Source organism: Pelodiscus sinensis, chromosome 7 (genome assembly GCF_052426305.1).
Source record: "Pelodiscus sinensis isolate ZL-2025 chromosome 7, ASM5242630v1, whole genome shotgun sequence".
NCBI lineage: Eukaryota > Metazoa > Chordata > Testudines > Trionychidae > Pelodiscus > Pelodiscus sinensis.
The window spans coordinates 21,722,878-21,740,344 of NC_143058.1; the positions used below are offsets into that span (position 1 = coordinate 21,722,878).

The following is a 17,467-nucleotide window of genomic DNA, read 5'->3' on the forward strand; positions in this document are numbered from 1 at the left end:
TTGTATATTAAAGCAGGCTAGACACTAGATTACATCCTTTTGCATGAAATTCTATATTTCTGGTGTCACAAACAGTGTTTATGTACCAGCAAGCAGCTCAGAAAGGCCAGCATTTTTTATTTCAACCTTTTATTTTAAAATGGCTATTATTTTTTATGGTTGGTGACAATTGTTTTCTCACCCTATGAAAGTTCTGATTGCTGTGCTGAGCAGACTTGTCCCCCTCCCCCTTTTATAGTATAGCTTATTACACATACTCCACCTACCATAATTTACAAATGGCTGTGCTTCTAGGAATGGCTTGACCTCCAACAATATTGTATAAATAAGACTTGGTACTGCTGAGATTTTCAAATCAGATGTAATGGGCTTCTTTCCGTTTTATGTAGCAATAGCTGCATATTATAGATTTATTTAAAGCGGCAATCTAGTTTTTCTAACATAATGCTGGCATCATATTGTCTAAAACAAAAAAATCAGAGCACATAGTGTGTATGTGTGTGGAGGGTAGGGGTAGGTGTAGGGTGGGGGTGGAGGTGGAGGTGGAGGTGGGGGGAAATGCACAGATTAGCATTAAGAAATATATTTGGCTGTTTAAACTATAGAGAAGTCAATAAAAGTTCAAATATCATTGGCCCACTAAGTTTCAATTACTCTGTAAGGGCCTATTAAAGCTATTAAATAATGTCAATGGATATTGAAACATATTGATGGATAGTTTATGTGCCTTACCATATTATCAGGAGACATTGTGATGAATGAGAAGTAGTACAAGTATCAATCACATACAATTATTTAAAAATAAAAATCTTTTCTCTTGACTACATTATATCAGAGAATGAAAAGAGAAGATCCTGATTTCAGAAAAAGATTATAAATAAGGCAACTCCTCAATTTCTTCTGCAAAAGCATTAGAGCTAAATTTAGACCATGTGTAAGTGGATGAAAAAGACAATAAGCAGATGCAAGTGAGTAAAGTTATATGTGTTACACCAGATCTTAATTTGGCCCATTTGGGATTGCATAGCCTCTGCATGGAAGACTCTGGCCTTACTTTAAAGCTAACCTGACCCTGGAGAATCCCTTCTGTTATGCAGGCTTCATGAGTTCAGGAGGTTATTCGGAACCCACAGTGGAATATGGTAAAGGGCCTTTAAACATCTTTAGCTTGTGAAATATTTTACACTAAAATCCCTGTTACAGCTAAAGCATTATTGTCTGTTTTCACTTGTGACAATTTGTGTCTAATAATAATTACTCAAACAGACCATGAAAAGCTTTAAAAAGTCCCCAATGAACAAAACATCCCAGTCTAAATTGGAAGTTAAACAAGTGTGTTTCAGCATAGAACAGAGAAGAGCTTTTGAAAACAACTTATAATGCGATAAAAATAATGGGTAGGTATCACTATTAGTTAACAGATCTGTTTTTCCCCCTCCAGGATTGTTTAAATCTGGATTGAATTGATTGCAATGAAATTATTTTGATGATAATAGCTATCTCTATGTAAGATAAGCTCACCATAAGTCTGGCAGAATTAGTTTGTCTGACTCAAATGCAGGTAGCATTATTATGAGAAGAAATCATAGAATCATAGGGCTGGAAGGGTATGTCTACACTGCATCCCTAGTTCGAACTAGGGATGCAAATGGAGACAATCGAAGTAGTTAATGAAGCGGGGATTTAAATACCCTGCGCTCCATTAACATGATATCGCCGGCACGCTAGTTCGAATCACAGCTGATTCGAACCAGGAAGTGCGCGCCGGGACGCGTTAGTTCAGACTAAAGCCCTTAGTCCGAACTAATGTTACTCCTCAAAAAATGAGGAGTAACATTAGTTCAGACTAAGGGCTTTAGTCCGAACTAACGCGTCCCGGCGCGCACTTCCTGGTTCGAATCAGCTGTGATTCGAACTAACGCGCCGGGACGCGTTAGTTCGGACTAAAGCCCTTAGTCTGAACTAATGTTACTCCTCATTTTTTGAGGAGTAACATTAGTTCGGACTAAGGGCTTTAGTCTGAACTAACGCGTCCCGGCGCGCACTTCCTGGTTCGAATCAGCTGTGATTCGAACTAGCGTGCCGGCGATATCATGTTAATGGAGCGCGGGGTATTTAAATCCCTGCTTCATTAACTACTTCGATTGTCTCCATTTGCATCCCTAGTTCGAACTAGGGATGCAGTGTAGACATACCTGAAGAGACCTCAGGAGGCCATTGAATCCAACTGCCTGCTCAAAGCAGGACCAATCCCAGCTAAATCATCCTAGCCAGGGCTTTGTCAAACTGGGACTTACAAACCTGTGTAGATGGAGATTCCACCACTTCCCTAGGTAACCCATTCCAGTGCTTCACCACCCTCCTAGAGAAATAGTTTTTCCTAATATTTAACCTAGACCTCCCCCCCTGCAGCTTGAGACTATTGCTCCTCTTTCTGTCATGAGTCACCACTGACAACAGCTTCTTTCCATCCTCTTTGGAAACCACCTTCAGGTGCTAAAAGGCTACTATCAAATCACCCCTCACTCCTCACTTCTTCAGACTGAATAAGCCCCAATCCCTTAGCCTCTCCTCATAAGTCATGTGCTCCAACCCCCAAATAATTTTGGTTGCCCTCTGCTGTACATTCTCCAATGCATTTACATTATTACTGTAATGTGGGGAGGAGAGAGAATTGGACACAATACGCCAGATGTGGCCTCACCAGAGCCTAATAAAGGGGAATAATCACGTCTCTGGATCTGCTGGCAATGCTCCTCCTAATGCACCCTAATATGCCACTAGCCTTCTTGGCTATAAAGACACACTGTTGACTCATATCCAGCTTCTCATCCACTGTGAGCCCCAAGTCCTTTTTTGCAGAACTGCTACTTAGCCATTCAGTCCCCAGCCTATAACAATGCTTGGGATTCTTCCGTCCCAAGTGGAGGACTCTAAACTTGTCCTTGTTGAACCTCATCAGATTTCTTTGGACCAGTCCTCTAATCTGTGTTGGTCACTCTGGACCCTATCCCTGCCCTCCAATGTATCTATTTCTCCCCTAGCTTAGTGTCATCTGCAAAGTTGCTGAGGGTGCAATCCATCCCCTCATCCAGGTCATTAATAAAGATGTTGAACAAAACCTGCCCTAGAACCAATCCTTGGGGTACTCCGCTAGAAACCGACTGCCAACCAGACATAGAGCAACAGTCCCAACAGTCTAGCCAGCTTTCTATGCATCTTACAGTCCATTTATCCAGTTCCTGCTTCCTTAACTTGCTGGCACTTGTCCTTTTGAACCTCATCAGATTTCTTTTGGCCCAATCCTCCAATTTATCTAGGTCACTCTGGACCCTATTCCTGCCCTCCAACATATCTACCTCTCCTTCAGCTTAGTGTCAACTTGCCAAAGTGTCTGGAGGTAACCCTTTTTTAAATTATTCACTTTTATAAGAATTTAAATAAATGTATTCATATTTTTAATGTGACTTCTTATTGAAGAAAAGATTCAAAACACCAGGGGTGTGTATAACCTATATTTAACATGGAGCTATTATAATTGCAATGTTTATTCTTGAAGTGCTATTTAGCATCACTAATGGTTCTCTGTTTATAACAGTTATGAACCTAATTTAACTGTAAAGTCCGATTTTTGTGCTGTGGAAGGCCTTCAATTTATGTACAAGTCAATTTTTTTCATGGCTGGTATTGGTGTCCAGTTGTGGCATTTTTATTTTTGTTTCTGTTTCTGGAACTAGAGCAGAGTTGCTATGTAAACCATTAAATGCATTGCTTGAAGATTGTTCTGTAATGAACTCCATCTTTCAGCATACAATTGAACTACGGTAACAAACTCAGGTAGGCAGAAAACCATGGAAAAGGCCATGAAATAAACCTCCATCTACTTTAAAATTTCATATTCTTTAATATTATTTTGTGTGTGGAGAGATATCATTATGGGGCTGTCCATGAGAATAGAAATTACCCAGTGCTTGAACTAGATGTTTTTACTCAAAGTTATTATTGCTGCTAGGCATGGTTTGTTTCAATAGATACATCATGTAATCAAGCTTTTTTTATCTTGGTACTTAAGGAATTAGGTACCCTTATCCTAGAAGCAGGGAAACTCTAGGTGTATTATACTATGTGATATTAATTTAGGGAGCCAGATGGCCTGTGTGTGTTAGTATAGATTGTTTGATAAGGGGAGTGTACAGATGCCTGCCCCTGCCATTAAATTGGATGCATAATTGTCTCAGCCAGACTCAGGCATAGCTCTCAATTAGAGGATGACAGGGGTTATAGCTTCCCTCTCCATGCAAGGCCGTCAAAGGCCCTGTAGGGAATATCACCACCTGAGTCCTCCATGAAGAAGATCTAAGTCTGCCACCTTGGGCTACTTCCTATATCTGTTCTCTTTCATCTCAGGGCATGATTCCTTACAGTTCAAACAACCTGGAATTTAACAGCATTCAAATGGTCAGATCCCCAAAAGGATGCCAGCTCCCAATAAGGGTAAGGGGTATGGAGAAAGCACTGTCTACGAGCCTTACAAGCACCATAGTCTCACCCCCGTTTCAACCATCCATGTGTGTTTTTAAAAAGTGGCCTGACTTCCCTCCAACCCGTTTGCACTTCCCCATTTGCACTTCCCCATTTGTCTGGGCTTCTAAGCTCATTTTAACCTACTCCTTCACACTGAGAATGCTTTATAGGCCTGGGATTCTGGGACTCTCTGGGCTCAGCATTTTCCTTTGTTATCTCCATCACATATCACTTAATGAAAATATTAAGAAAATAAGTAAAATGAAAGATTGCTGTGAATAGCATCTCACAGTGATGTTACAGGTTCTGACCTTGACAAATAGTATTTAATAATCCTGCTTTAAAATGCAATCCCATTTAAGCAAATTCTCTCTCAGTTGAAATAAGTACTGCCAGTGGGGAATAGAAGTAATAAATGCCAAACAAATATTCTACAAGAGAATTCAGTTCCTCTGAATGCTTGACCTTGTTTACTGAGTTCAGGAAAGCATTACGATATCTCCCAATCTGAAATTAACTCCATCCATCTCCACGTAGGAGAATGTCTGCAGAGTTGTGTGACTATGAATCTGTTATTTCATGCTGGCTGTGGAAAGGCGTGACCAAACCACCACGCAGTGCAACGGCTGATTTGACAGTGGACGGCGGTAAGCACATTTGAGCAGGACGTTGGCTCTCAGAACCTCAGGAGTAATCACTGATTGTAAAGTCAGGGCTAGTCGTTTTCCTGGAGAGAAAGGGAATAAGAAGCACACTTATTCTTTCATCAAGTAAAAATAACACAACTAAATGTGCCAGAAATATCACATTGCCATTTTGTTGCAATTCTATTGTTTTAATATAAATAGCAAGATAATATTTTAACTACAGTGAAAATAAAGAACTCGGCTAATGTAAAATAATTAACAGGTCTTGCATTTGACCTGGAACTTTGTCCATTATACAAAAAGAATATGTATGCATACAAATCATGCATTTGCTATAAATTAATTTTATTTAATTATCCTGGCAAATACCTTCAACCTCAGATTCCCCAGGAGCATAGACCTTCAGTTTCAACTCTGTAACAGCTAAAGCAAATATATGTGAATTGAGTGTACTGAAGAAGTGGGTAGAAGTATTTATATACCATCTCCACTGGCCCTCAAAGAACTACTAACTGATAGTCCCATGTAATGAAGAACCCTTTTATGGTATTCTACGATGTAATTGGCACTCTCACAAAAGATAAAAAATATGGAATGTGTTGGTGCCCATGCACGCTCACTCCCACCGCACTCTGGATAATTACCTTTGCTCTAAATATATTTTCCCTTCTCTATGCTTCAATAAATACTTTGAGTTTAAAAGCTTTCCTGTAAACCTTAAGAGTGGAAACAACAAGTGTAATACTGGGAGTCAATACATTGCCCTTCCATCTTTAGAGTCCTAGGTTCAAGTGGAACACAGAACCATTTTGGATATTTTGAAGGGACTGAATTAAGAAACATTTGAAGGAATGTTTTGAGAGTCTGTGGCACTAAACCCTTCTCTATTCACACTCTGCAAACTATTGTAACAATCTCTGTAAAAAATATGACTTGTTAAAGTATCATTTGAAAACTAAGTGATCATTAACATTCTTGAATGATGCATGCACACAGGGCTATTAACAGTTATGAATATATGCTAAAATGATGACAAAAGTGTGTTTAAACCAGGCATGTCAGGGGGAGTTGGTAAATTGGTCTGCCTTAGCCAAGGGAATTTGAATTTGATGCTCTGACCAGCCTGATCTTCAGGCAAAGACAATGAATACTATTCAGTAAAGAAAAGCTATAAAGTTAACAAGTGGGAGAAGAAAGAGCACAGAACTGTGTTGCTTTTCTCACAGCCTGAATAAATTTTACTTTAAGAGAAAACCCTCAAAAAATCTATTTGAAATTTTTACTGCTCTATAAAGATGGGGGAGGAAGCTAAATCTCAAGTGATTAATTGAATCAACTGGTTGTATACAATATTATTGTATTATGAAAATGTACAGTGTGAGATCTTTTCTGAAAGTTAATGGATTGAAAGTTAATGGAGTTCACATCTATTTTCTTTTGTTGATAAATTGGGTTTACTTTTGTGTCTCCAGAGAAATATGTTCCATTTGTTCCTCTAAACTATCCAGGTGAGGGCATCTCAAAGCACATGGTTTTGGAAAAATTAAAGAATGGGAATGAATATTCGGGTCACTCTGTAAGCAAGAAAGGCTGATGGAAGCCAACTTGGGGACGGGGAACAGAAGACAGGTTGCTGGGGTCAGAACTGCCAAGCCAGGGCTGTTTTATGGATGGAGAATTTTTAATATTAAGGGCACAGATTTTAAAACATAATGGCACATTGATGCTCAGGATGTGCTTTGCATGCTGGTAGACTGGTGGGCTACGTCTACACTGGCCCCTTTTCCGGAAGGGGCATGTAAATTTCAGCAATCGTCGTAGGGAAATCCGCGGGGGATTTAAATATCCCCCGCGGAATTTAAATAAAAATGTCCGCCGCTTTTTTCTGGCTTTTAAAAAAGCCGGAAAAGAGCGTCTAGACTGGCCCTGATCCGCCGGAAAAAGTGCCCTTTTCCGGAGGCTCTTATTCCTACTTTGAAGTACACTTACTACTGTGTCTACACTTTGAAGTAGGAATAAGAGCCTCTGGAAAAGGGCACTTTTTCCGGAGGATCGGGGCCAGTCTAGACGCTCTTTTCCGGCTTTTTTAAAAGCCGGAAAAAAGCGGCGGACATTTTTATTTAAATGCTGCGGGGAATATTTAAATCCCCCGCGGATTTCCCTACGACGACTGCTGAAATTTACATGCCCCTTCGGAAAAGGGGCCAGTGTAGACGTAGCCGTAGTGAGCATCCCAAGTTGCTACCTGTAGCAGCAAAGCTTTGTAAGGCATCCAGGGTTGCAAGGCAAGTGGTGGCACAATTCTTTACTATCTTGGATTGCACCCTGAACTCTTCAACATGGTCCAAGAGTTTGAAACATGAAACAGTTATTTCAGAATTAATAATCAATATGTTAATAATTGTCTAGGGCAAATAACAAGAGGTAGTAAAGGAATAACAATTTCTTAAAATAGAGGCTAAGTAGCTAAAAGCTAATGCATTTGTGTTCTAACAGAAACTGCCTCACAATATGGTTCAGATCATGACTTTCTGCAGAAAATTATGCAAGGTGTAGAGTTTTGAAAACCAGGCTATGGGAGGGTGAGAGCAGGATAACCCTCTCTACATGTACCTTTCTCAGCCACGTCCATTTCCTGAAATTAAGGTCTAAACATTGGGGCTGTGTCTACACTGGCATGAATTTCCGGAACTGCTTAAAACGGAATACTATTCCGTTTTCAGTTTTTCCGGAAAAGGAGCGTCTACATTGGCCCCGGAGTTATCGTCATAACGATGCGCTTTTCCGGAAAAGCAGAAGCCCGGAGCCATTTTGAAGAGGGCAAAGGCCACCAGACCTTTCCGGGGGCGGGGCCAGAGCACCTTTCAGACACGTGCTTAAGGGGGTCTCGCCGGACAGCTGTTGGTCTCCTGCTCCCATGCCTTGGGGCCTCTGCCAGGGACTGGCACCCTTCGCAGGGTTGGTGGTTGCCCTCTGAGTTTTGGGGACACCAACCTTTGGCCCCAACTGCTTTTCTGTGAGTTTTGTTTTGTCTGCCCTGCTCTGTCTGCTATGGAGCCATGGGTGGCCATGTGCCTGCTCGGGCCCCTGTTGGGGCTGTACAGGTGCCTGCGGCTCGTGCTGCAGGCCAGTGCCATGGTGTACATGGACCAGGAGGCAGAGATCGCCTTGGACTCCCTCACCAAGGAGGCCGTGGCAACCGTGTGGCATCAGCACCCGACTGTAGACAGGCCCGTCTGGAGTTTGGACATCAGCACCGACTGGTGGGACCGGATGGTCCTCGGACGATGGGACGACCACCAGTGGATCTGGAATTTCCGGATGAGAAAGCGGACCTTCCTGCAGCTGTGCACCAGGCTCACCTCCGTGCTGCAGAGAGCCAGCACCCGGCTGTGGGCACCCATCCCCGTGAAGAAGAGGGTAGCCATCACGCCTTGGAAGCTGGCCACACCGGACAGCTACCGCTCAGTGGCCCAGCAGTTCGGGGTGGGAAGATCAACCGTCGGAGTGATCGTTGTGGAGGTAAGTCCCAGGGGGAGTGGGATGGGGGGAGGGTGCTGCACTCCAGGCCCAGGGACAGCCAAGACTCCCGGCTGGGTCGCCCAGGGGTTTGGGCCGTCCCTCCCTTGCACAGGCCCGGTGGAGGGGGGGGCGTGCGGCGAGGGGGGCCGTGTGTGTGTGTGTGTGTGTGTGTGTGTGTACAGAGGGAATCAAGGGGGGGGCCAAGGGAGCGCACACTCACCCCTGCTGTATGTGATGTGTTCCCTTGTGTTTCTCTGCACCCTTCTGCAGGTCGTCTACACCATCAACAATATCCTGCTCCCGCGAATCATCCGCCTGCGCGACGTGGATGATACCATGGCCGGCTTCGCTGCCCTCGGGTTCCCCAACTGCAGGGGAGCCCTGGACGCCACCCACATCCCCATCCGGGCCCTGGAGTATCGAGCAGGCCATTTCATGAACCGCAAGGGGTACTGCTCCATTGTTCTGCAGGCCCTCGTGGATCACCGGGGCCGCTTCGTGAACATTTACGGGGGCTGGTTCGGCCGGGCACACGACGCCCGCATCCTCCAGAACTCTGGACTGTTTCGCAGGTTGGAGGCGAGCACCTACTTTCCCCAGCGGGACTTGACTGTCGGGGATGTGCCTATGCCCATCTGCGTCGTCGGGGATGCGGCCTACCCCCTGATGCCCTGGCTAATGCGGCCCTACACGGGGCAGCTGGACCAGAACCGGGCCTGGTTCAATGACCGCCTCAACCGGGCCCAAAACCCAGTGGAGCTGGCCTTTGGATGTTTAAAAGCCCGCTTCTGTTGCTTGCTCACCTGTCTCGAGATGGGTGAGCAGAATGCAACAGAGGTCCTGGCCGCGTGCTGTGTGCTCCACAACATTGTGGAGTGCAGTGGGGAGGCCTTCCTCCCTGCATGGGTGGCAGCTGAGGCACAGACCTTGGAACAGCCCAACACAGCTGCCGTCCGCCAGGCACGCCAGGATGCGGTGCGCATCAGAGAGGCCCTGGTGGACATGTTTGCCCAAGCCCCATAGTAGGGTCGCCTGGGTCTCCCCAGACTACTCCCGCCCGACCCTTCCCCTTACCTCCCCCCCAATTGTAAAGCGTCGGGTCAAAGCATATCGGCTGTCATCGAGACTGATCATCGGGGCTGTCATCGAGACTGTTTAGTTAGGGTTTTTCTTTTTAGCTTAGGCTAGGGTTTAGGCCACCATCGCCTGTCCCGAAGAACAGCCACGAGGATTCAGGGTTCGTCCGGAAGGCTGAAGTCAGTGTACCTGATTGCAGTCATCGAGGGATCTCCTGGTTGTTCCTCTCCTGAGGCCCGGAAGGACCAAAGGATTGAGGTGGCCAGCTTTGCTGTCATCTTCCGTCGAGGGATCTCCTGGCTGTTCCTCTCCTGAGGCCCGGAAGGACCAAAGGATTGAGGTGGCCAGCAACACTACCCAATTGTCCTCCCTGTGCCTAGACTATGTTTAATTATCTGTAGTGTGAATCTTGTAACCGTTCTTGCTAGTTTGTTAGCTATGTAAATATAGTTTGTGGTTTACATTTTACTGAAAAGTCTCAGTATTTATTTATGCACCACAAACCACTGACTTAAAAAGCCCCCCCCCCCCCCCCGGTGATAGAGTACAGATTTTGTTGTCCACAGTTTGCAACCATGTTAAAGTTAAGTGGCTACTTGGCATCTCACATCATTTTTTACACTAACTAGAGTTACACAATTACCAACACAGGAATGAACAGCAAAATAGAGAACTGTTTATTTACAAGGGAGGGGGAGACCTTCAACTGGGACAGGGAGGGCGAGCAGTTACTGGGACAGGCGGCCCCTGCGAGCGCTCCTCCGGGGGCCGGCCTGCCCACGCTGGGCAGACCGCGTCGGGGAAGGCTGCACGCGAAGGTGGCCGGGGAGCAGAGGCAGGGGCAGGAGCAGGGGCAGGGGCAGGAGCAGGGGCAGGGGCAGGGGCAGGAGCTGGGATAGGAGGAGGGGCAGGAACAGGGGCAGGAGCTGGGATAGGAGCAGGGATGGGAGGGGGCATGGGCTGTGCTACGGGAGGGATGGCAGGGGCCTGGGCTCCGCCCATGCCATAATGAATGGCATGCACAACATGTGCCGTCAGCGTGTCCATGGTGGTGCGCATCCCTCGGCACTCATCGAGGAAGGCAGCCCAGCCCTCCTGCCGCCACTGCATGTCCCCCTGCACCTGCTCAGCGATGGAGGCCTGGATTGCCTCCACGGCGTTGACATGCCGGCGAAGCAGCTGGTCCCTCTGTTGGAGCCTGTGCCTCCGGGGTTGGCCAGCTGGGGGTGCCGCTGCTGCTGGAGTCGAGGGTCTTGTGCTCAGTCCCGCTGCAGGGAAGAGAAGAAAGGATGGGTCAGTCAGGCAGGCCGTCCACTGTCCCCATACCGCATGCCCTCCACCCCTGAGCCCAGGTGACCCCACAGTTGTGTGGCTTGGGCCCACTCGGTTCCCCTCCTGCCCACGTGTTGTATGTTTGCAAGGAGGACCGCCCCTGGAGTAGGGTCCTCCCTCCAGTATTGTAAGCACCAGTCTGTATCCTGGCCCTGTGGAGGGCAGGAGGGTGCTTGTGCTGCGTTCACCTGTGGAACTCCCTGCCGGTGGAGACTGTGAAAAGCTTTGGGCTAATCACTGGTGTTTGACAGGGAGCGAGATGAATCCCCACGCAGTGCCTGGGAGCACATCTGGCAGAGGCGGTCTGGGCTCTCAGATCTCCTCGCGTGGGATATCTCCTGGACGGAACCAGAAGAGTGACTGGGTGGGGGGATGTTCCATCCTTGCAGCAAAACTCAGGGGCCCTTCTCCCTCCCACTATCCATCCCGCAAGCCCGATAGCCCAGGGACGTGTGTGGCCACAGTGGGGACTTCCCTCGGGGAGGCAGCCAAGGCACCGGGAGCAGGCGAGGGGCTCGGTGGGGGCCACGTTCACAGGACCGTGATGCTGCGGTCTACCCAATAGCAGCTGGCTGTGCCTCACAGCGAGGCATGGGACAGTGTGCCGTTCTCCGTGCTGCACCCTTGGTGGAGCTGCGGGCTCTGGGCTGAGTCCCTGGGGCCCTGGCCGGTTCCAGCCGGCATCCACCCTTCCCCCTGGTCCCGCCGAATGTGTGTGAGCAGCACGGTCCCAGGCATGCCCTGAAGCTGCCTGCCGCAGCCACGTGCCACTTGGTCACAGGCTGCACGTGGTTGCACGTGTTGCTTCCTGCCTAATGCTACGCAGCGTGCAGCTCACGTGGCCTGAGTGACATGCTCTCCCCCTCCTCCCTCCGGGCACCTGGCTCCCCCCCCCCCGCCCTCCACCCCCTGCCCTCTGGGAGTGCAAACTGCATAAACTCACCAGTGGGTTCCTCCCCGGCCTCGGCCTCGGAGGAGCTGCTGGAGGGAGCCTGCTGGGTGGTGGCTATGCTGGCCTCCTCACTGCCGGATGCGCTGGCGCTGTCTTCTCCCTCCCCTGGCTTGGTGGGACGGTTGATGGGGTGGCGCTGGCAGGTGTCCACGGGGACAGCTGGGGCTTGCAGGGCTGGCTGGCCCAGAAACGAATGCAGCCGGTCATAATAGGGGCAGGCATCGGGTCCTGCCCCCGTACCCTCAGTGGCCCACATGTACCCCAGCCGCAGTTCTTTGACCTTCGAGCGCACCTGCTCGCAGTTGCGGCCGGGGTGTCCCTTCTGCGCCAGGGTCTGTGCCAGCCGCCTGTAAAGGTCCACATTCCGGCAGCAGGACTGCAAGTCGTGGAGACCCTCCTCCTCCTGCCACAGGTCCAGGAGGGTCTCCAGCTCCCCAGTGGTCCAGGATGGGGCCCGGCGTTTCCAGCCCCTGGGGGCTTCCTCCCCTGCGGGTGCAGGTGGCTCACCACCCGCAGCTGCCATGCTGGGCTCAGAGGCGACTGTTGGGCAGCATAGCGCCACGTGGCAGAGCTGAAGCAGCAGGGTCTCCGGCAGGCTCCTGCCACGGGCACCCAGCAGCCTCCGAGCTCTTTAAGAGCTCGGGTTAGCTGGAAGTCCGGGGCTCCTACGGGGTCTCGCGGCGTCCAAAGCGCTTTTTTCCATTTCTTCTGCTTTTCTGGAAAAGCTGTCTACACTGGCCCTTTTTCGGAAAAGCTTTTCCGAAATAAGGACTTATGCCCGAGCGGGAGCAGTGTAGCTTTTCCGGAATAGCGGCTGATTTTGTACAGTAGAGCGTCGTTGCTTTTCTGGAAATTCAAGCGGCCAGTGTAGACAGCTCGCAGCTTATTCCGGAAAAGCGGCTGATTTTCCGGAATAAGTGGCCCAGTGTAGACACAGCCTGGGAGTTTGAGTTTTTGATGCTGAATATGGAAGTGCTGAATAGTTTCAATAGTGTTTGCCTGGAGGGGCAACACACTCCTTCCTCAGAATTTTTGATCCATGGATGGGTTTTTCCCCTTCATTTGTTCCTCCCATGCCAATACTGGAATTACAGTTTCTACCTGCTCAATATTTATTATTTCTTAGCTAGTCGTTTGGATCCTCTGTGTTTGAAATGAAGTGTCACCTATAGTACAAGAGTGTAATTCATGCAGCTCCTACACAGTTGGACTTGTTGACATCAGGATCTCTGATCAGTAATCTTGCAGGTCTGGCAGTGTGAATTATGAACCCAGACATGTGAGTACTGCTGAAATAATGGTGGAGTAATGAAGTATAAAACCTGCCTAGAGGCAAAGGAGAATATGGTGAAATTCCATCCATCTCAACTAGAAAACTGGGTTCCTTCTCCCAGGAACCAGGAGAAGTTTCATCTTTAGGGAATGACTATGGTTAGCCATTGATATTGTCCATTTAACAGGAAGACTAGCAAATTGAGTTAATTGATAAAGGAGGTTGAGTGTTTTTAGGGTGGGGTTTCTTCCAAATTATTAAAAATAGGTTTGACACCATTTTTCATTTTTTCAGATAAAAATCAACAGTAGGTTTTTAATCTTAATTCTTAAAAAAAATATTTTTACAACAGAGGGAGAAATCTGACTTCTCAGTTTTTATACCCTCCTGTCTTTTTTTTTTCTATCAGTAAGGTTTAAAAAAAGTTGCTCAAAACTACTTTCTCTAGACTGGAAAAAGTTAGAACAAAATTTTTAAAAAAGCAAATTTTCTTCTGTTTCCCTTTTTTTGTCTTTAAAAATGGAAAAAGGAAGAACATAAATATTTGAATGTGAAATATGTATTCTAAAGGATAAAACGTTTCTTTTCATTCAGATAATTCTGTTTGGAATGTTTTCATCAAGAGTTTTCATCACTAAAAATCCACTTTTTTAGTTTATATTGTGATTAGTTTCTAAGTGTGTCATGTTCACGAGAGCTAATATTAAAAAAATGCTGAAATGAAAGTATAAATAGCATTTTTCCTTTTGAGAAAGGAGAACCATTTCTATCTGAATCTATATGGACCTGAACACTCAGAAGGTATAAGTGAGTGAGTGATTGCTTTCTGCTATTGCTTTGTTTCTTAGCTGCAGAACAGAACTATTGTAACAGGCTGGAAATTATTTCTGATGAGAGTAATTACATAAATGTCCTGGAAAACTGTTATCTTATCAGATTTTTTTCTGAGGGTCAGACTTATCTTATCTTATCTTATCTTTTTTTTTTTTTAACACTGGATTACTTAAGATAAGCTCAAACCTTAGATACAATAGTTGCAAAGAAACACAAACAACAACCAAAAAATTTGCCAGTTTCACAACTTCAAACCAAAACAGAGAAAAAGATAGTAGTAAAGTTTATATGTGAACTGAAAGCAAGTTAAGTACACTTCAGTAATATACACCCAGTTAAATTTAGCACCAGTAATAACAGCTATTCCTCAGGAACACCTTGGAATGCTGCAGATTTATTTGCTACATAGTCTGCATCTTACTAGGAGCAATGCTTGACTTGCAAGGTTACTAAGATATGTATTACAATACCAAGACCTTTGAACACATAGCTAGAGAGGCGCATACCATGTTATTGATAAACACGTCCTTTACTAAACCTACCTTCTGCACAATAACCTATGCATTCTTGAGTAGGTTGCAAGAGATGAACAAAGAATTTTCCACAGTTTCTAACTGAGGCTACATCTAGAGTGCAGGCTTTTTGAGCAAGAAGCTTTTGTCGGAAGAGATATTCCACAGAAACGGATTGAAAAAGTGATGTGATTTTTCAAAAGAGAGCATCCAGACTGCCTGAATGCTCCCTCGCAAGTAAGCTGTGATTGCTATGGACAGAATGGCCAGCAGGGCACCTGTACTTTTTCGTCTTCCCTCTTCTTGCACAAAAACCCTTCTTCCTCATCCACACATGACTTTTTGCGCAAGGGCTCTTGTGCAAAAAGGCATTCTTCCTCATAGAATGAGGATTACCAATTGCGCAAAAACTCCTCTGATCTTTCGATTTACTTGCGCCAAAATGTGCTTGAGGTGTGGACGTGCCGCGATTTTTTCCGCAAATACTCTATAGTGTAGACATAGCCTGAGATAGGTATCCAGAACAAACAACGGTCTTCAGTGCTTCCAAAGAAGAATTGCCAGATAACAAGCTATTTACTGCCCCTCTCCCCCAACTCCCGAATTGAGAGGGTTTCAGATTTTAGCAAAAGCCACACTGGAGCTTGTGTGCTACATTTATTGATCTGAAGGTGAACATAAAAGAAATAATGTATAGCAACCTACAGTGTATTTGTTCCGTGGATGTGTTAGCACTTTGAGTATAATCATTTAAAACCAGGATTATCAGATCATTCAAAACAGGAGTGCACTAAAAATTGGACACTAATTTGTATTTCACTGAGGCTGTGTCCAGACTCAGGGTTTTTTTCGAAAAAAGTAGCTTTTTTTCGAAAAAACTTCACCTGCGTTTAGACTGCAGCCGCGTTCTTTCGAAATTAAATCGAAAGAATGCGGCTTTTCTTTCGACGGTGGTAAACCTAATTCCACGAGGAAGAACGCTTTCTTTCGAAAGTGCTCTTTCGAAAGAAGGCGTTCTTGAAAGCAAACAGGCTTTTTAGAAAGAGAGCATCCAGACTCACTGGGTGCTTTCTTTCGAAAAAGCGGCTTGCTTTTTCGAAAGTTCCGCGTGCAGTCTAGACGCTCTCTTTCGAAAGAGGCTCTTTCAAAAGTATCTTTCAAAAGAGCCTCTTTCGAAAGAGGCTTGCAGTCTAGACATAGCCTGAGAGGGAAGATGAGTTTAGATAGGGATCATCTCTAAAGCTCATATTGTTCTGTATGCACCAATTTGTATGTAGCACAGGTGAAGTTCTGTCAGTCCCAGGATATTAGAGAGACAAAATGTGGGAGGTAGTATCTTTTATTGAACAAAAGTTGGTGAGAGAGTCAAGATTTTGAGCTTTTTCTTCTTCAGAAGAGCTCTGTGTTGCCTGAAATTTTGTGTTTCTCACTGTTACAAGTTAGGCCAATTAAAGATATGACCTTACCCACTTTCTCTAGTAAGCACCAACCATGTACTAAAGCATTTCTGTGCATGTTTATTTGAAAAAGAATAGACTCGGAAAACTGGGTTCTCTGATGTGTTACGTAACACATTTTGTGCTGCATATGCCACCTATGACACTTCATCCCCAATATTAAAGGCGAGGTGAGCATACTAATAAAAGGCAGGGAGGGCATAATGAGGAGAGCTCTCCTATGTCTCATCCTCCCACTGCCATAAGTTCTGGACTGACCTTACACAGAAGTTGCTTCTACTGTAACTTCTACTACCCCCTGCAACCACTATTGTGCCTGAGTTCTTCCCTTCTGGGAAGTTTGTGTACAATATAAAGGATCTTACTTTAATTTCTTGGGTATTGCCTTCGAGCTTTTTATTTATAGTTTGAGTACAGGAACTAGGACCTGAAAACACAAATATGGCCAATTACAAACCATATTGTAATAGGACACTAGGCCTGGGAGGGGGCATGTGCACCCATCTCAGTATGCCTGCTAAGCTCTTTTAAAAGCAAGAGCTATAGTTAAAGCATATGACTGAGGAAGCTAGTAACCTAAGAAAACCAGACCTAAGATTTCTTTCTTCTTAGGCAGAGGCAGCAGACAAGAGAGATCTGGAATCACGGAAGCCCTAGGGTTGTCAGGAAGGGACCCTAAAAGGTAAGTGAAGTTCTTCCCATCCCAACTTGTAGGGGCAGGAAAGACTTCAGGAGGATAGTACCTACTGAATGCTCCCTCACATTCCTTGTTTGAATTCTGGATGTGGCATTGCATTTTTGGAAACAGGACAAGTTCTGAAAACAAGGATGCGAAGAACCTGGTAGCTGGGACTACATGTTTCCATTCCCTCTGGTGAGTTTTCACACTTGCTTATATATGTATTACAAATGACAAACACAGAAGGGATTCCAGGTCTTTCAAGCGTCCCCAAAGAACTAGAAATTTCCATGGAGGACTGAAGTTCATGTATGGTCTGTGTAACTAATCTCTCTGTAGTGAGTTCATTACCAAAAAATCTAGATGCAGACTGTACTGTATTGATGATCACTTTTCTTTTTAACAGTTTACATTTTATGACATTCTTTATCCCAAAGGATTCACATGCACTATAAAAATTTTACATTCAGTGCCATGTACATATTATTGACTTGCAGGGAAATGTGTTCTTCTTTCTCTATTAGGAGTTCAAGGAAATTTCTCTTTGCTTGCTAGTTACACATGTGGGTGATCAGAGGTATTTTTAAGTAAAAATTCCTTTGTCAATTTTGGAGGTAATCTATGGTAGTAGTTTTAATTATACACTTTGATATTACAG

At 45.6% G+C, this 17,467-nt stretch overlaps 1 pseudogene; it reads right to left on the reverse strand.

Moving 5' to 3' along the window:
- LOC149524041 (von Willebrand factor D and EGF domain-containing protein-like) overlaps positions 1 to 17,467 on the reverse strand; it is a 217,769-nt pseudogene that overhangs the window by 188,693 nt on the left and 11,609 nt on the right.